The sequence below is a fragment of the Agelaius phoeniceus genome, chromosome 1 (assembly GCF_051311805.1).
Source record: "Agelaius phoeniceus isolate bAgePho1 chromosome 1, bAgePho1.hap1, whole genome shotgun sequence".
In the NCBI taxonomy this organism is placed as follows: Eukaryota; Metazoa; Chordata; class Aves; order Passeriformes; family Icteridae; genus Agelaius; species Agelaius phoeniceus.
Window position 1 is genome coordinate 10968284 of NC_135265.1, and position 20441 is coordinate 10988724.

The following is a 20441-nucleotide window of genomic DNA, read 5'->3' on the forward strand; positions in this document are numbered from 1 at the left end:
CTGCTTCATGGGGCACATGCTACCATTCTGTAGATGAGTAACATCATCCAGGCTGTATCATGCCCACAGAGAAAACTTGTGACAGAACTCAGGGGTTTCCATCTTCCCCTTCAAAGTAGGAAATCAGTTTCTTTACAGAACAGATGTGACAAGCAATCCGGCTTTCAAAGGATGGCATTATTTAAAATAAAATATGCTGTGAAGAAGTTCCATTACCACAGCTGATAATATAGCTGTGAATAAAAAATCTAACAGCACCAAAAGCATATCTGTTTGTGGCCATCTCTGCAATCATCACTGTGCCTACATCAGTTGTAAAATCTCTATTACACAACAGCAATTAAAAAGCTGACACGACATAAATATTTAGTCACAGCATGTGTCTACAGAAGTCTTGAATGCAGGACTATTAAAAATCATCACAAGGTCGTCAATTTGTTTAACTGCTGATTAGCTCAACAGTTGGGGAAAAAGTTGAAAATTCACCTCTGGAGCTTATTGGTTAGACCCAGTGATTTATGCAAGTCTGTCAGATGAAGGTTTCAAAACATACGAGCATCCAGTGTACATGCCAGTGTGGTGGCTGAAAAGTTAAGATTTCAAAAAACCTGAGAAAAGTACCATTGGATTTGTTTCAGTTTTCCTTCCTGCCAAGAAATTACTTATGCCCCAGCACTCTCCAGAATAATGCAACTTCTGGGTTCCTGAAGAGGAACATGGACCTAAGCACTGGGGGCAAACCTGTAATAGAACACTTGGAAAACACAAGGCACTTCAAAATGCACAAGGCAACAGCAAGAACTGCAGTGTCAGAAGAACAATTAAACCTTAATGCTGTACCTTTTTAACATCCTTCAACAGAAAACACAAATCATTTAGAGCTGCTGCTGCACCTACTTCACAACTTTGGGGGTTTTTTTATCCCTTCTGTTGTTTATAAGGTTAACAGCCTCCAAAATTGTTCTGCAACTCTATTAATTATTCCTTAAAATGTAGTCTCTCCTTTTAAAAGGGCTGAAATAGTAAATCTTGCTGTTTAAAAGAAACACTCCATTTTTTTTATTTAAAGATCTATGAAGCATTTCTTCCCAAGCAATTCACAACTCTCATCATTTACTGAGCATTCTCACTCACACAGAAACCTGTGCTATGAAGAGCACATCAGAACTGATTACTCTGCAAGTCTGGAAATCCAGATCATTACAGTAATTAGCTGTCCAAAAGATGCCAAGCAGCAAGTTACTAAACAAAGGTGATAAAATACCAAAGAAACCTGATACTGGTAAATGATGAGGACTCTGTACAGAGCCATACGAAAAACTCTTTCAGTGAAGAGCAAGAAAAATGGGAAGAGGGTAAAGTTACAGTCTTACTCAGCACCTCAAACAAGAAGATGATGTCAACAGTACACAGAAGATAACAGGATGACCTCCACAAATAAAAAAATATGATTCTAATTTTGTATATATTTTTTGTATCATGATTATATTTTTTGTATCTAGCCTTTTATGCACTGCATTTAAAATATATTTGTGTAATTAAAATGAAATAATTTCACTACACTCAATGGTCTCTCACAGAATTTCTGCAGCCCTCCTGCACACCAAGAAACTACACATGCAGTTATTATCTGATGTGCACTCAAACATCACTCCAGAGATGGACCAAGAAGCCTGTGGCTCACATCCTCCTCAGTAATGCAATAAACCAGATATTTAATGGTATATAACCTAACAAAAATCTTACCATTTAAGAACACTAGCAGTGCCTACCAAGCAGGAATAAGCCACTAGGAAGACATTTTTATGCCTTATAAGAGTGTCATGTGCCTTGAAGACAAGAGTGATTGTGTCATGAGCAGTTTTCAGTTTGCTTATGGCTTGTTTCAGTTTTCAGTCTGAAGCAGCACTCTCCTGACTGCAGGCTGAAGCACATTACATTAAGAAACTCAACTCATTAATTAGCAGGAGTTGCTTCATGTTGCACATCCATCACAAAGCCACAAGCTTGTTTTCCTCACTGTAAGTGGACTAACAGCACACACCCTGCAGGTTATTCGTAAAGATATATATTTAATTTCTATTATAACTATCGTGTCAGATAAGATATTTATCAGATGATGATTTCAAAAGTACCACACTTAATTAAAATTCACCTCTCAACTCTCAGATTTGTGCATTTTCTAAGAAACCCCCCAAATGGCAGAGTTAAACTGTTAGCAGGTCAACCAAATCACAATTCTGAAAAATGGAATGCTAACTTAATATAAATTAATTATTATAGTAGTTCTCCACAACCTGTTCTCTCTTGATAAGCTGAATGTAGAATTACACATTCTACATTCATTACCAAGGTCTACAAAGAGCAGAAAACATCTCACATTGAATAAAAATGTCTTTTAACTTTCTCAGGAAAGAGATCAGGAATTTGTTGCTCAAGCAGATTAGGTAAGTACCTTGAAGTATAATGATTTTCCACTAAAATGCTCCATCACTTGCCCTCCCTTATATTTGTAAGCATTTGATTTCCTGCCTACCTCCCAGCTCTGGCACAACTTTTTACTTTTCCAGGACAGAAAACATCACCAGCAAGAACAGAATTTGAATAAATCTGACCACCCCCCTCTATAGTTAAACAGAACTACACACTAGTAGCCTGCACATGTACTTCACTTGTGTGGCCACCAAAACAGCAGTGGAGCAGAGAGGATTCAAGCTGAATGCCTGGTGGCAGCAACTCTTCTGTCCTGCTCTAGGAAACCAGAGGAGCAGAGAGCAGAACCTCAGCTCTCAGTGGAACTCAACAGCTGAGGTCCACATCACTCTGCTGCTGCTGTTATAAAGGATCACCAATTAAAAAAACCCAAAACAACTCAAAACCAAAAAAGGAAAGTAAAGGCTACAGTAACATATCTGCAGGAGCTTCACAACAGAAACCCCAGCAGATTGAACATTGTCTGTACTGAATTAAAGAATGAAAGGACAGGCCAGTGCAAGCCACTGCCTCTTCTGCACTGAAATAATCAGAAAACTAATTAAGCCTAAATACAGGGCAAACAATGCTTTAAAGTAGCTACTGAATGACTAGCTTAGAGTTGGACCCCACACTCTGCACAGCACTTCATAGCTGCCTCTGCTTTCAAACTACATTTGGAATACATTTGTTAAATAAGCCTAACCATAGAGGCAGACTAATTCTTCATATAATCTTCTAAAACCAGCCAGCCTAAACAATGACTATGTATATAAACCCCCTTATATTTATGTCTAACACGAGTTAAGAGAAACTGCAGGATGTGACGGAAGCTCCTTCCTTCAGCAGGATTTTTTCTTTAATTAATATATTTTAATAATCTCATCAGAGCATAGGCATCATATATTATACTAATGCACTATTCACATTGATTTCTTGTAACATTCCCATCCACCTACACAGTGTCCAGTGCAGTAGGATTCTCATCTGCAAACACAACAGCTGAGGCAATACAAAGAAAAGTCTTAGTATTTTTACTAATATGCATAAATTTAACTGCTAAAAATGTTTGCTTTCTACACAAATATTAATTCTAGATCTTTTAGGGTGGTCTTTCATAGGCTAATTGGATTTTCTCTGAAAGCCAAAGCTTTTCAATAACTTCAGAGGCCTTTATGCCAACAAATTAGCTGGGAGACTGTTCCAGGCTTTTAATGTAATACCAATATTTAATATCAAATTCTGCTCACTGATCCAGAAATTGTCATTTCATGCAAATGTTAAATGATGGGGGAAAAAAGCGATGGAAAGCACCACAAAAGTATGTTTCTAAATTTTAGCACTATCAAATACAAAACCTCACCTAAAGCAACCATCATCCATGTTGCTTGTTTTCACTAATATGACATGAGTCAAAAACTGCACAACACTTCTATACACAATAGTGTGAAAGCAGAAGAGTAATTGATTAGAAACAGTAAATTGAATTGGTGAGAAAATTCAAGCTTGCCCTGGAGTAGACAGAGCAGGAGCAAATACCTGTTAGCACTAATGACTGGGTTTCCCAAAAACTTGCTCATTCCTGTGCTATTTTTAAATAGTCAGTTACAGAACACTACATGGTAGCTTAAACTCTTGAACTCTTAAAATAGGCCTGTATTGCTCTTTCCCATAGCCAACCAAGACTTCATGAGGAGATTAACAAGGCTATCAGAAAATAGATCTATAATCTATTTCATTCAAACTATTCTCTATTTTGACAGATATCTTATCTCCAGCAGGTAAGCTTACTCTGGCACTCTGGACACCAAGTCTGTCTCATCCTACCATACCTTCTCTGAATTCATGCACATATGAGGAATTATTATGCAAAGATAATATCTTGCATAATAATGTATTTTCTTTGTTTTCTTTCCTTCCCCACATAACTGGCCTCCTCTCCCTTAACCAATGAGGTGGGGGTGTTTTTTTGGTGTTTGCTTTTCCCTAAAGTAGCTATTGAAGGGAAGTGTAAGATTAATTTTCCTATTCCTGTGCTGAAAGAAGCAACAATTAAGCATGCTAAGAACTCACACAGAGAAGTCAAGTTTAGGAGACTGTTGCACTTTCACTGCAAGAGACAGTTTCAGTCTAAGACAAACTAATTCCTGACTTTGAGTGAAAACTAAAAAGATTCTGAACTTTGTTGGATAACATACTCACCAGCACCTCAGGCTCACTGTGAGTGGACCTGTCATTTCATAAATTCTGTTTGTTTAACAAAACAACTGCCAATTCCAAAGTATTTTTACTAGGTGCCTCAAGTTTTTAAAGCTAAGAGGCAGCAACTGATGGTCTTTTCCCAGCTCTTCAAAGAAACACTAAATCTTCAAATGCTGTAACACATACTGAGGTTCCAGGAGGCTTAGCACTTGCTTAGAGGGAACAAGTTAAATGTTGTGCATGAAGAGGGTGAGTTTGGCAATGCTGGGAACAACGAACTTCCTTGTTTCAATTACTGAATGTTCCTCCTCACGATTTACCAATACCAGCTCTAAGTTTTCCGCATTCTTCACAACATTGCTAGCCAGAGAGTGGCTGAAGCACTCACAGCCTGCCTGTGACTCCAGGCAGGACACTTGGCAAAGGTGAAGGAAACAACTAACCCAGCTTTGCCAGGCAGGATTTTATGAACAACATCTTCCTCAGAAAAATTCCAAAGCTGGCAGAAGCAGATGCAGCATTTTATGATGAAAGACAAGACTAAAAACACCACTTGAAGCTATAGGGTTAATATTCAGTGCAGTTTCAAGGGTGAGGTTAGAAGGCTGACCTTCTTTAACAGATCTTAATAGTCTTATCTTAGAATATTGCTATTACTTGGATTCCACGTTTCAAGTCTGCAATCAGCGTTGCACTTAAGCAAGAGGAGGTCAAAAGCTGCATATGGAATTTCCAGGATCCTTAGTATTTTTAGTACTTTGAATTATTATTTAAGACACATACACAGCTTCAAAGCCAATTTGCCATTTTCTTTATCATGGCATTCTGGGACCCTACAATAAACTCCTAACTCAGGGAAGCAGAAATCTAACACCATGAATCTCAAATTCAAATGCACACAGAACTGGAATTCTGGAAAAGATTTGATGCAAACCAAAGGGACAACCATTACAGTCCTCCTGGAATATATTTTCCCTCACAACAGGCCTGAGAAAGCTAGGAGAGAAGAGGATCTATACCTACATAAAGTCCAAGTGAGAGGCATATATAACCATGTAGGATGTTGATGATGCCAGTGATAAGCAAAAAGGTACAGTGACAATTTTTGTCACCAATGCATACAGCAATCCTTGACAATGCAAAGACTATTTCAATAAACAGTCATTCTGCAAAACAAACAGCCTGGGATGAACTCCCCTCAATCTCTGGTTTTTTTTTTTTTCAGATGACTTGAAAAGCAGTCATTGACCTAGAATGTTAGTTTAAGTTTTGAAACATCTTAAGGACCAAATCTAAATTGAAATTTACCTACTTACAGAAGAAGCATGATTTAACTTTAAAATTTTGTAAAAGAAAAGGAAACGAATGTTTTTTGCCAATGATTATTTCATTAACCTCTTTGCCAAAAATAGAATTTAACTCCAATAATCCAGTCATTTTAGCATTACTTCCTCTTTTAATAAAGGCTACCATCCTCCATTACAAGCTTCACCGAAACCAGAAGCAGCTCTTGCTTAGTTTTAAATCACTGTATGAAAGACTATTGGGTGCACATTTGTTCACAGTTAGAGCACCCCACCTTCTTAGAGTATCACTGTAATCAAAACTACTGGTAATTCAGGTTTTGACTCACAGTTAAAGGATGGACTGCCAATATTTTAGCTTGGATTTAATGACAATAATTTTTCATCGCAAGTCAAAATAACTGGGCACAGACCCTTCTAAAAATTTCACTTATTCCTTGAATCCAGTTAGAATACACACTGTTAACTAAGAAAATTATAATCATAAAATATAACTATAAACTAAGCTGTAACATATGTTCATTAAAATGAGTCCCTTCCCTTCTTGATAGCATAATTTTTTTGACATTTATTATGAAGAATTGGACAAGAAGCTTTAAATTTGAGCAGGGACACAAACCCAAGATCCTGGAGAGATGCCAATGTAGACAATGATATTCTGACCAAATTGTTTGCCTTGCTGCTTTAAACAGCAACATGGTGACCATTTTCTCTCCCTATCTGTCGGGCAGCAACAACATTGAATGGGAATGAAACTCTGAGATAAGACTGCAAATTCTGCACATATAGGTAGCTCAGCACTTAGAGTAACCATGCCCCAGTACATTCTTCACTTCTGCTCTACTTTTTAATTCCTAGAACAAGAACCAGAAACCAGGAGGATATATCCAAACATTTGAGCATAAACCTCAGCACTGGGGTATGGAAAAGCAAGCTACTTTGGACACTGGCCTGTTGATTCATCAGTTCCTTGTGTGAACAACAGTCAGAGTCAGACTCTGTTGTGAGGCAACCTCTGACAGCATCACAACCTGTGAAAATACGCATATGGATACCAACAGTGACCGAAAACAAAACCATAAAGCTGCCAAGAGACATCACTGTAAAGCTTTCAAACCTTTCATTAAGTTTCTGCTGAATGAGATTTATGAAATGATTTTTTTTTTCTCAACATAGTTACTATTTAACTAATATTTTGTTTCTTGGGTTTCCCTGTCGGATCACTGGCATCCTGTAACTATAAAATACTTTACTTAAAACAGACTGCAGAACATTAGATGGGCTGAGAAACACTGATAAACACTTTTAACAGAGTAACAGAAATCTATAGTGTTTTAAGCAAGTTTGCAATTCCCCTAACAAGACAGATGGAAGTCTGCCTTATGAATAGTACCAATAAAGTATTCACCATTGTTGCTCACTCCCAGAAGTCAGGAGGGAAGGGCCAATAAGAGAGAATTAACCCATACAAAGGGAAAATATTGATTAGATACTTGTTCAAAAAACCACAAGAAATCCAGAAGCCAAATAAGGTGATACAGTATTTAGCCTTCCAAAAAGCCCAGCATTAGCTTTAGATAAAATAACTGTATGTTCTTTACACTGAAAACTCAGTGCATTCCTGAACATATCCCATGTAAAATTCTGATAGCATCTGAAGGTGTAATTTCCGAAGTCTGTGTTGCCAGTGTTTCCTGTTTTCAATAATGAAAGTGATACTGGCATTTTAGAAAAGAATCCCTAACAGATAAAGCAATTGTGTCCAATTCATCACAGGCTACCATGGCAGACCGATGTCTATACATTTCTATAGGCATCTATATTTCTATCTATATGTGCAATAGTCCAGAACTCAAAGCTGTGTATACCTGCCACTACCTTAGATACACGTACACTGAACTCGATATCTGTGAACTCTACATGGCCACAGAGGCAATCCAGAATAAACCTGTACTGTAGGATATGCTCTCTGGAACACCAGCTCCTTACATGCCAACAGCCTTATGAGAATAACAACAGAGCTGCTGGAAGTGCAGAGGTGGCAATCCATTCAGCTTATGAACAACTGATTCCTTTTGTATTACATCATTCAACTACCCATTAAGGAGCTGGACTGACAGGATCCAGAATATGCATAGCCCAGCCCTCCCTGGTAAACGAGAGCATTCGAAAAGATTAAGACTCAAAGAAATTGGTGATTCATCAGGGTGTCAAAACAGCGCTTCCCCAATTCCCAGCAATGTTCTAGGCCAAGCAGCTAGCCACATATTAGTAACCTCTGTCAGACTTCCAATTTTGGAGTTAATTGTTGTTCCTGAAACACATACCCAGACACAAAATACCTGCAGCAGCACACATCACAGAATGAACATTGCCATGGCTATCCTAATCACACATTTATGCTGTATTACAGTCACACCTAATTTGAGCACTCCAAAGTGCCTTTGTTGTCTGTGGGTATTGCTCCTAGCACCTGCTGCTGAATGAGGGGGCACCGTCCTTTAGCAAGGGTATGGAACAGCTACACACACAGATGTGAAAGACCAATGATTTCATAAATCCTTGCCTCCATCACATCACCAAAATTTAAGTACCACCAGCTGGGAACCAATTAACAGAAATTGTTTCTATCTTGTAATACTTTTATGGAACTTAAGAAGATGAATGGGTGGAACAGAAATTGACTGCTGGTCTGTTTCTAACAAGTGCCTAAAACTTGTTGGTTGTAGACACATTTTTATCATTAGACAGTCAAAGTCATAAAGAGAAAAGAAACTGGTTGCTGGAATAGCAATGGAGCTTCTTCAATTATCTGGTATTTACAGTACAAAAAGGTTTTTTGACCAGGTGAAATATCACTCAGTTTTATATTCAATGAAGTTGCTTTAGAATGCTATTTTTGTGTTTAACTATTATTGATACACTAGCTTGACTTGAGTTTAGCACAGAAGAGTTAATGCACAGGAAAAGAAAGCAGAGCTTTCCCAAAGCATTAGCTCGAAAATGCAAATACAGTTAGAACTGGCGCCTTTGACAAAGCACATTATCAGTTCAGGGGAAGAGGTTGTGCGTGTGTCTTCTCTTTTTTTGAGGGATTACAAACTTTGAAATAGTGCTAGTTTTAAGTTTTACATCACTTTCCCCATCCTATTTCAATTAGTGGCTTCTGTGGTGAAATCCACTGGTCAAGATCTTGTATATGGACTAAATTCAGTGTATTAATTTCAGCATGTGCATGCCTTGCTTTCAGAACAACATTGCTCAAACACCTTTCCAGGGCCTTTACTACAAGAGTAGCTTTTATTCTCATCTTCTACATAGCTCTCCACACATCATTGCCTATTTCAAAACTGCAGGGAGAGGGTTAATTTTCTTCCTTACAACGTCCTGTTTTGTAACATCCTGTCCATCCTACTCATACCTGTGTGCCCATTCTAAATGCAAATGCACAAGACTTCCCAATACACCTGGTGGCTGAGTATCACTGATTACATACAGGAAAAAAAATGCAGCCTGAGATGATTTTCTACAGTTATGTCGAAGACTTAGACAAACCTGTTGTCCAAAAATGCCATTTTGCTAGTAAATGCTTAGAGGAACAGAGAACTTTGCAAACCACACTTATTACGCCTTATGGCACGTAACAGTTTCTCACATGTGTGCATACATGCATACACACGCAAATCACACTCCCAAAGCTTACTATTCTCCAGACTCCAGCAGAATATATTTCTTTGCTTGCTTCATCTCTTTCTGCCAGCAACAGCCCTCCTGACACTGCATTTGTGAGCTACCTCCACAGCCACCTTCTCACCTCCAAGGCAAGAGTGCTCTTCTTCAAGATCAATAAGGCTGCGGCCTTTGCAAAACCTGCTCCTTGCAGCACAGGCACAAGAAAAGTCAAGTGCTTTACATTCTTATTTGTGTGCCTTACCAGTTAATTTACGAGAATGTGAATGCCTGATGAATATATATAGACACCATGGAATTAAACATTAATAGCGCTGAAGGTCCTAAAAGCCACCTAGTTTGAAAAAAATCAAACTGATGGAATACATCTACACCTAATTACTTTGTTTTTTGTAACTCCTTTTCTGCTACCTTTAAGCTGTCACTTTAGATTTGTCATGCACTATGGTCACAAACATGCCTTTTCCGTGTCTAGCATGTGCATTCTGCGAGGTAATGTAATAAATATTTAACAAAGAGTTTATATTACCATGCCAATTAAGCTCTCAACTGATTTAAAGCCAAAGCTGCTGCAAGATATGAGACTTAATAAGGGATGCAGCAACAGATCGGTGCAGACCATGTAGATTAGACAAACCTGACTCTATTGACTCTGCATTTCAGTAAATAAACCAAGGATTTAACTTCACTCTAATTGAAATAGAACATCACCATCAGAAACTGCCTACATGGCATCTGTATGTCTCAAAGAAACAAAAACCACCAAACAAAATCCCATAACTGCCTCCAGTTCCAGATCTTCTGTTTTGCTCTGTAATGAAACATTTAAGATACAGCCCCATATCTAAGCACTATATATAATAAATACATATCAGCCATTTGTACTTTCTGTGTGTATATTGGCATTACAGCCAGCCATAAAAAGCAACCAAGGCAGCACATGCTTGTGTGTGCTTACACCTTTAGTCCTTCACAGTGTTTGTGTATAAATAGGTAAAAAAACCTGGAAAAATGGCAAGGTAAACAGTTCAATCTAACCCAGAACATTGTGTGCGCTTAAGGACCTGATTACATACAATTGTTTATTAAGGAACGTCCAAGAGATCAAATGCTTTCAATTTTCTGCTTGTAAATTCAATGTTTGTAATTCATTTAAGAAAACTTGTACCTCCATTTGAGTAAAGATTATTTTTCCCCCAAAATGTAAGACAAATTAAACATAGAAGTAATTGTGGCTTCCATATAAAGAGCATACCCACATGAATGACAACACATCTAGAAGAATAAAATTTTCTGTAGACATTATGCATAAAATATACACTGCTTTTTTTATGTGTATTATCAGGCCTCAGCCTAGTTTTCACCTCCCTTTCATTTCACACCAAAAAAAAAAAATTAAAAATATAAAAATATCAATGTTGTTCTAATAGCTGGGCTGAGTAAGCTGATTAGCTTTATATCTTGAAAACTGACTTGAAGAAATGCTTACAAATCAGCATCAGGGAGAAGTGAAAGTTCAACTGATAAAAAGTTACCAGACCAGAATCAAAACCCAAGAGTTGTGAAATACCAGCAAGCTGAAAAAAAAAAATACAACACGCTTTGACCTTTGAGAATTTATCCAATCTGTAAAAAACAGATAAGTCTGACACGAAACTTCAACCAGAAGAAAGACCTTACAATAGCAATCCTTGAGGCAGCACTTAAGAAAGATTCTTTCTCCAATTTTACTAAGGATTCAGAGGCCAACAAAACTAGGCCAGAGACAAGAGGCAGAATCGGAAGCCAGAATTCCCATGGTTTTACCCCAAGAGTGACTCAAGTTTAAACAGTGGTTTTGAAACCAGCTCTCTCACTGTGGCCACAGGCAAGTCTTAACCACTTTGCCTCAATTCGCTTACCTACAGAATAAAAATAATTATACTTATCTGCCACACAGGAATCTCACACAACAAACACTGTTGGTAAGTGCACATCTGTTTAAACTGCGGACAAAGCTACGTAGTAATTTTGAGCACCTGGACAAACTGAAACCGAGAGTGAAAACAACTCCGAAGGCCCAACAACAACGAAATCCCGGGGGCAGCGCAGGGCCCGAGCGCTGCCCCGGCCCGCCGGCAATTCACCTGCTCGGGACACGGCTGCCGTGGAGAGTCAGCGCCGTACCCGGAGCCACGGGCCAGGGCCCGGCACCGCCCGCTGCTCCGCAGGGTCCCGGCCGCCCATCCGGCCCGGCCGGGCAGGCTCCAGGCGGGTCCCCCCGGCACTCGCCCCGTTCCCGCTCGGCCCGCGGCACACGCGGCTCTCCCGCAAGGCCCCGTCGGCGCGGGGGCAAAGCTCACCCGCTGTGCCCGGGGCGGCGAGGCCGCAGTGCGGGAGCGGCCCCGGCGGCTCGCCCGCCCTACCCCCGCCGGCACCGCGGCCCCGAACCGGGATCCTCCTCCTCCCTCCCGTCTCTCCCCCGGGAACCGCCTCGGGTGGGAAGATGGCGGCTCCGGCCGCCTCCCCGGTGCGAGGGGGCGACGGAGCGGGGGGTGTCGCTCCCCCTTCGGCCCCGCCATCCCCGCACACCGGGAGACGCGGCTGCGGAACGGCCCCGGCGGGCGCCGCCGCCCGGAGGGCGCGGGCCGGGCGGCCCCTCGCACTCACCTGTCACCAACAGCCGCCGCCGCCCTCGGGCCGGGTCTCGGCACGGGGGACGCGGGCGGGCACGGGGGCGGGGGGGGGGCTCCGCCGGCGCGGGGCCTTTCGCTCCTGTCGGGTTCCCGCGGGCGCCGGGGCCTCTCGCCGCGCCGCCGCCGCCGCCGGGGCCTCGCCGCCGGATGCCGTGAGGAGGAGAGCGGAGCGCGAGGCGGGGCCGAGGGGGCGCGGGCGGCGGCAGCGCCGGGGGCGGGCGGGGCGGGGGGGGGCGCGGGGGGGCGGCGGCGGCTCCGGGCCCGAAACGTCTCCGAGCCGAGACTCAACCACCCGCTCGCATGAGAGACCCGCTTCCGGCTCCCGGCGGAAGTCCCGCCCCCGCCGGCGGAAGGGATTGGCCGGCGCCTCTCGGCCGGGCGCCGCCGCGCGCGGATTGGCGGAGCGGCGAAGGGGGGAGGGGGCCCCGGCGCGCGCGCGGCGTGTGACGCGCGGAGCGGCGCGTGAGGCGCCTGACGTCACCCGCCGCGGAGGGGCGCGAGGGGGCGGGGCCGGCACCGCCCGCCCTCCCGCTCCCTCCGCCGGAGGCGTTTTGTTCCTTCGCAGGCGCCGTAGCCTGGCCGGGAAGTGGCGGGAAAAGAGCCGGGAAAGGGAAGGGCAGGGGGAAGGGAAGGGGAAGCAACGGGAGGGCGGAGGGAGAGAGGAAGGGAAGGGCGGGTCACGGGTGATGTCGCGGAAGCGGCGCCTCCTGCCCCGCTGTCTCCGCCTGTGTCTCCGGCAGTGTCCAGCCGGCCCCGGGCGGTGTTTCAGGCCCGAGGGACGGAGCGGGCCGGGGCAGTGCCCGAGGCCGCGGCGCCTCAGCGAGGGCTGCGGGTGTGGAGCACGCCCAGGTCCGTGCTGCGCTGTGCTGCGGTGACACCGGGCACGTTGTCGCCTTCTGGAACCCTTCCATGGCAGCACGGGAGGGACCAGAGCCTGTCCGGAGTTACCGGAGAATGTCCCAGCTCCTGCTGCAGCAGCTCCTGTGTGAGTGAGCAGCTGTGGCTCAAAGGGAAGTGATAAACTTAAATCGGAGAGTTTTAGGAGAAGAGTATTTAATGACAGAGCCTTGTGTTTCATGTGGGTTGTGAAAGCCTGGAGAGTCTTGGCTCATAGAATCAGAATGGTTTGGCTTGGAAGGCACCTTAAAGATCATCGAGTTCCAGCCCCCTGCCGTGGGCAGGGACACCTTCCCCTGGTCCGGGTTGCTCCGAGCCCCGTCGGCCTGGCCTGTAACGCTGCCAGAGATGGAGCATCCACAGCTTCTCTGGGAAATGCGTTCCAGTGTGTGAAAAACGCCAATCACTTGTTTTTAAAGTTTAATAGTAGTAAAATGGTTATAAAAATAGTAATACAATTAGAGTAGTAATAAATTGGACAATTTGAATTAGGACAATATGAGACAATAGAGACAAAGAGTTACGGACCTCCAGGTACCTTTTTCTGGGCAGCATAAGCCCGAAAAAAGACACCAGTTAACAAAAGATTAACCCTTAAAAAACAATAGCCTGTTGCATATTCATACGCCTCATACATGATGCATAAATTCCATTCAAACACAGGATTCTGTCTGGTCAGTGTCAACTTCTTCCCCTGAATCCTAACAGCACCTTCGAAGCAGGAAGTTCGTTTCTTCTGATAACAGGGCAATAAATTCTCTTTCTCTGAAAGATTTAGGTGTCCTGTGACTGCTATCTTGCTGCAAGACCTTTCTTTAAAAAAAGTATCCTACATAGCATAGTTTCTATTTTAACATTTTTTTTTATAACCCAAAACTATATTTAACACACTACTTAAGAGAATTAACACAGCATAACTTTCTAACACAACACATATAATATTTATTTTAATATTTGTGAAAAGCCAATCATAAAATACGCATTTTTCACACACTGTGCCTCACCAGCCTCCCACTATTCATTGCACGGGGGAAGAGGAGGCAGAGGAAGCAAAGGGCTGAGGAACAATCCTGGGAAGACAAGGGCTGCAGCAGGAAGGCAGGATTGTTTTGTAAAGCAAGATCCACACATTGCTTCCCTCCAACAGCAAGTTCCAGTCCCCACAGAATGGCTGCTCTCTGCCACTGCCAAGGCTTGACAAGCAGAGAAACTGCTGGCAAGTACAAATGCATTTTGGTTTTAGGTGCTTGCTTCCTCCTGGGCTGGAGAATGCCAGGCTGGATTGAACAACATGCATGAGAAGAAGAAGGAATGCAGACAGAGGCAGGCACAGGACATTCTGGTTGGAACATGAGGGGTTTTTGCCAGTCTCTGTAGGATTCTCCCAACTTCTCAGCCTCAAGCTCTCTCACTCTTCCCAAGTTGGGGAATAGAGTAAATCTTCAGTTATATAAAACTGCAGTGAGCCCCACAAGATTCAAGAGTTCTTTTGTTTGACCAAGGAACAAACAAGTCTCATCAAACAGTTCTAGTTATTTAGTACAGATCATCATCTATTTTTAACTGCAGGTAATTAGGCAGAAGGGAAACCTGTGGTTTCCTCTTGGGACTTAGGGGGGAGAGGGAGGAAAGATGTCTAGAAAGGATCTTCTTCCAGGGCTCCCAGTCCTCAGCTTGTCTTCTACTTCAGGTGTGCCAAAACTACATCACCTTACAAGCAGTTGTCAATAGTTATCTGTACCATGTGTTGCTGCCTATCTGCATCTCAGAAATTAATCCAGATAGGATAATCGAGTTTTTAATCCTTACTAATAAGATTCATATGCCTGCCTTCCAGGTGTCTGCTAGAAATTCCCATAGAGACAATACAGCAATTAGAAGACCTATTTTAAGGACAGCCAAGCAGCCTTTTGGAATGGTTTTTGGGATAGTTTTAATGTTCTTGATGTCACTGTATTGTTAAAAATCCCTTGTTAGTAGGGACAATAAAGAACATCCCAGTGCGAGGACTTTACTCAGACTCCTCTGGACACAGAGCTTTGCTGTTCATTGCATCTCAGTGCTCACTCTTGGGCAAAAAAGGAGATGTTTTCCATAGTCAGTTGTTTCACTTTTGCAGAATTGTCATGAGGAAAAAGCCCTGAGCAGAGAAAGATGGATAGGATAAAGCTTGATCAGGAAAAGGAATAAACCAGCTCTGAGAGTGGGTGTTCAGAAGGACAGACAGTACCTCAAGCAGTGCTGGGAGTGTCACTGATCCACAATGTGGTCACCACATAGCCACTGTATAAACACTTGATTGCTTAGAAGTCTATCTAATGTTTCTTAAAATTTATTTTATAAAGGAGTTTTATATAATTTTGCTCTTTAATGCCAGACCATTCTTCAGCAGACTGCAGTACTTGTCAAGAAAAGAAAAAAAAAGAATGGCTTGATTTTAAACTCTCAGACATGATAAGCCCCATTATATCCTTGTTCTTGAGGGGCCTCAAAATTCCTTATCCCTTAGGCATGCAGTCTTCACATCTTCCCAAGCTTCACATATTCCCATGCAACACTTGGTGAAACACTTTTTCTGGAAAGTAATAAGAGTTTCCTACCTGCCTGGGCCCCTTCTGATTCTCACTGTGGGGGATGTAAAACTTAATCTCTAAAAATGCCTCTGTTTTTTAATGGCACTCTGCTGAGACCAAAGAGGTTTGATGTTTTCCTTGGTAGCTGAGGAGTGTGTGCCCAGATGGGAGTGAAATGTTACAGATTTCATGGGTGCTATGTGTGGTAGTAGAAAATACTCCTGTTTCTTCTACCTCTCATACTCAGCAGTCAGGAGGGAGAGTGCACCTCTGAAGGAGCAATGTCCATGAGTGATTAGACCCTCAGTACACAAAAATCAAGCAAGATTAGACTAACTAATTGTTTTTTCCTTGATCTGTGGTCAATCAGGTATAAAAAGGACTATGTAATTCTCAGTATATTAGTGATATATTCTTAAAATTACATTTTCATCTGGAGAAGAGGAGTCTCAGGGGGGGCCTCATTGCTGTCTAAAACTCCCTGACAGGAGGTTGTAGCCAGGTCAGGGGCAGTCTCTTCTGTCAAAACTCAAGTGAAAGGATGAGAGGGAATGGCCTTTAGTTGTGCCGGGGAAGTTCAGCTTAGATATTAGGAAAAAAAAAATGTTCACTGGAAGAGTGGTCAGGTACTGGGATGAGCTGCCCAGAGGGCAGTGGAGTTTTTGGAAGTGTTCAAGAGTTGCTTGGATGTGGCACATAGGGATGTGGTTTAGGGATGGTTTTGGAAGTGCTGAGCTGATGGCTGGTCTAGATCATCTTGAAGGTCTCTTCCAACTTCTTTCATTCTGTGATTCTGTAAGTGTTTTAATTAGGATTCATAGTTCAGGGGGAAAAAAAAAGGTCTTTGGTATGCTTAAGAGGATAACTCTGTACAAAGAGAAACTGCAAATAATGCAGTGTTACTGGAAGCTAAACCTAGAACTGAGCAGTCAGAAAATCAAACCCTCAAAAGTCACTGGATGTACTGAAACACCTGGGCTTTACAATCTTTATGATTTCCTCTCAATATAATAAAAATGATATTTCCTTCATCACAAGAGCATAGAGGGTTAATTCATTGGAGTTTGTGAGGCACTTGGGTGATATGATAAAAACTTCTACTAACACAGAACTAGATTTCTGCTTTGTAAGGAATTTCCTGGTTTGGACTACCTTTTTTTTTAATTGTTTGTTTATTTGTGTTTTTGTTGAAACTCATAAAATATTTTACCCTTCAGACCTATGGGATAAGGCTTCATGAATCACTAGTATTTAGGAATTGTTGACCTAGAACATTTGCCAAAAGTCACAGACCACTTAGGACTCTGCAATTTTGTGAGATCTTATGAGTCAAGTAATGTTTTACAATTCCTGAAGCTATTACCCAGCTTTGCAGGAAGAGAGGTATTTTGAAACCTAAGACACTAAATGATGGTAACAAAGGGCTATTCCTGTCATAAAACTTTAATAGAATCCTGTAACCAGTCTCTATTGCATGGATTTGATGAGTGACATTTTTAAGTATATATTATTTCTATGTCAGTATCTTCCTTAAGTCACAAGTAAATACATGATTGTGCCAAAGACAGACCTTGTGCCAAGTAGAACCATCTCAACAGCCAGTGTGGAGGAGATTAGAAGCATAATAATCCTTCCAAAGGGAGGGGAAACTAAGAGAGATTAGGTGACCTGATGAAAGATTATACAAGATAGGCACATCTAAATTTCAGCTCCAAGTGGTATCCTATAGTTTAGTGAAATGTTCAGGCTTCCTTTGTAGCTAAGGGAAAATAAATTATCAAGTAAACTGATGAAAGGCCATGATTGATCAGATGGATTTATTATCCCTGTTATCCCATGCATCTCTTACTGAAGGAATGACCCATGTTCAGATGAGGTAGACAGAGCTATGTTCCAGTATAACTTTTCTTGTTTGATGTTTAATGGCATGCTCTTCACTTTCTCAACTAAGTGCAGATGTGTAACACAGTATTCAGTCTTGATAAAAGCAGGTGATAATGGAGATCTGGTTCTGTTCTAGTTGAACAATCATTTATAACACTGTTGTGAGGCTATCAAGAGACAATTCCTTAATTACATGCAGTGCCAGAATGCAGCTGGGCTGCAGTGGAATCCTGGTGCCAGGCAGCAGCACTGAGTGCCCACACGTGGTTGGCAACACGCACACGTGCACTTTGTGTCTTTCTTGGATCTTGGATATCAAGTGCTGCTGTAGAACCAGTTAAAACAGCCCCACTCTCAGCAGATTTTCCCTCTGGCCTTATCCCTGCAGCAGGTGAGTCTGAATTCTTTAAGAGACAGAGAGCATTTTAAAATCAGGCTGTAGGGTGGGTGTGAGCATTGTTAAATCTGGGGTTTCATGAACACCCTGTAAAAAATGTCTAAGCTGTAGATGGTTCCATAAATACTAAAACTGTTGTTTACAGCAGCTGATTGCAAACTTTCAGGAGGTGGTTTAACAGTGATAATTACTGATAATTGAGCCTAATCACAAATCTGAAAGCTGCCATTCTGTTTCATGGACCTTGCACTACCATAAAACTGGCACAGGCCTTACTCTGCCTATAGATAGCAGGTTTGTAGCAGAGACAGGACTTGAAAGCAGATCTTGCATATTCTGGGTCTGAGCAATATTCTGTCTTTGATTTAGTTATTGTTAATCTGTGACATATTTATTTCTTTAGCTTAGGCCCATTTTTAAAAGTTAATTAAAGCTTAATGAAAAATTGTATAATTTATACATTTTCTGGCTGAGTAAAAAATTTTAAGGGGTTTGGAATCTAATATTTTCTTAGCACTAAGGATGTTAGCAATTTTCTGCCTTTTTACCTAGTTTCATCATTCTATCACATCTGTTTCTGAACACTTCACAACAGTCTTTAAATATCATTATAGCTCCTGTGTGAAGTATGAGTGTATTTATCCCTATCAACAGCTGGCAAACTAAGGCATGAAGGTGTTTGAGCTCTGTGTTGTAACAGCTCCCATACAAAAGTTTTATATGCCCTGAAAAATGATCATAATTTTGTATCTCTGTCCTCTTAAGCACTATACTAAGATTCTGTGGGAACATATATACATAAATTTTTACTCCTCAAACTTCCAATTTCAAACATGAGCATCTATAATTGTATTTCCTGCTCGTGTTCTCAAAGATTTTAAGATTTTTTGTTTCTATATCTTGTCTGTGTCTGTTTGGATGCAATTTTAATTCTCTCATTCTCAATTATGTTGGACATATGTGAGGAAAATTACATGAAATTGTCACGCCCCTAATGAATGAATTGCAAAGCTATGAATATCAAATGTTTCTAGTTAGAGAAGGAATATATTGGATAAGATATAGTAGTGAGCTGGGATAAGGTAGTAACTCAAATACTCAAGACTTGAAAAATAAACATGTACCCTCTGTAGAAAGATATTTGTGGCATCAGTTTTCAGGAAAAATGTACTCCTGGCTTGAAATTCACATTTTGTTTGGCCATTAGTTAATTTGGCATCAGATGGACTGTTTAATGTCACCCTCCCATCATATCAGAATATTATGTACAAGAGGACCAAATAGAATTTAAGAAGTGTCTCTTTTTTGAAGTTAATATTTGGGCCAGGTGAAATATTAATTCCAAAGAACTGTTTCTAAAGCAACACTTTTCCCTAAATCTATTATCAATCATATCACTAAATATAATGGCATTAACATAGAACACAATATAAATCATAGAACTCTCCTAAATTTTTAATTTACTTGGAGAAATGTGAGTGGGTTTTCCACTTTAACTCTGCATCAAATATCTCTCTGTGAAATGCTCTCCAAATTTCTTGTGTAGCCTGTATGGTCCAAGTGATGTTGCTTCAACTGGGAAGCCTCAGGTTCTCCTTCCTGTTTCATTATAAAATATGTTCAACAGTGGGATGCCAAGGGCATAAATTTATCCTGACACCACAAAAGAAACCTGCTGCAGGCTGCTATTTCATCTGTGTATTGGATACAAGACAGGTTATATAGAGGGTAGGGGCTAAAGTTTTAGATTTATAATAAAGAATTTGGTGGAGACTAGTAAATAGATGAAATTCAGGCCTAGTTTAGTGTTTCAAATGCCATAAAACAGTGACTATTATTTGTTTAAAAAATAATTTGAACTGCTGTGGTGCAGTTGTAGAGTCTGAGAGATGCTCTTATGTCAAAATGCTGGATGGTCCTTCTAGCCAGGACTTCCTAAGGGCATAGTTGCAGTAATGCTGCTTTTTAGGGTCACTGTGGCTCAGGATAGAAAGAAGTCCATCCGAAACCCCTTGCCATGATTCCCAGGTGCTCTCTGGTCCTTTGGGACCACCAGCAGCTGGTGTAGCTGGGAAAGGACTTCCCAGGCCATGCCAAGGACAGTGGAGCTGCAAATTGTCTGTGGCAGCAGCACTTCTTGAGATGCACTGAAAGTGCTCAGTGCAGGCAAGGAGACCATGAATCCTCCTGCCAAGTACTGGCTGTACAGTCCCTGACACTTCATTTCCCTGGCCCCCAAGATGATTGTTCCTGGCCTTGATTGCTTTTTAACACAGCTTTGAGAACTGAGCTAACCTACTGCTTATAATGAAACCCAACAAAAGGGATCTTTTGAGAGTTTTACACC

General features: G+C 41.7%; 1 protein-coding gene across 2 annotated transcripts in view; it reads right to left on the bottom strand.

Moving 5' to 3' along the window:
* Nucleotides 1-12666, bottom strand: part of LARP4B (La ribonucleoprotein 4B) — a 55906-nt gene extending 43240 nt beyond the window's left edge. Inside the window, exon 1 of one of the 2 annotated variants that reach the window (XM_054629785.2) lies at nt 12318-12666. The gene's annotated coding sequence lies outside the window, so the exon portion shown is untranslated. The remainder of the gene's footprint in view (nt 1-12317) is intronic. The other variant, XM_077193159.1, reaches the window with a different exon arrangement.
* Between the last annotated feature and the right edge of the window lie 7775 nt (nt 12667-20441).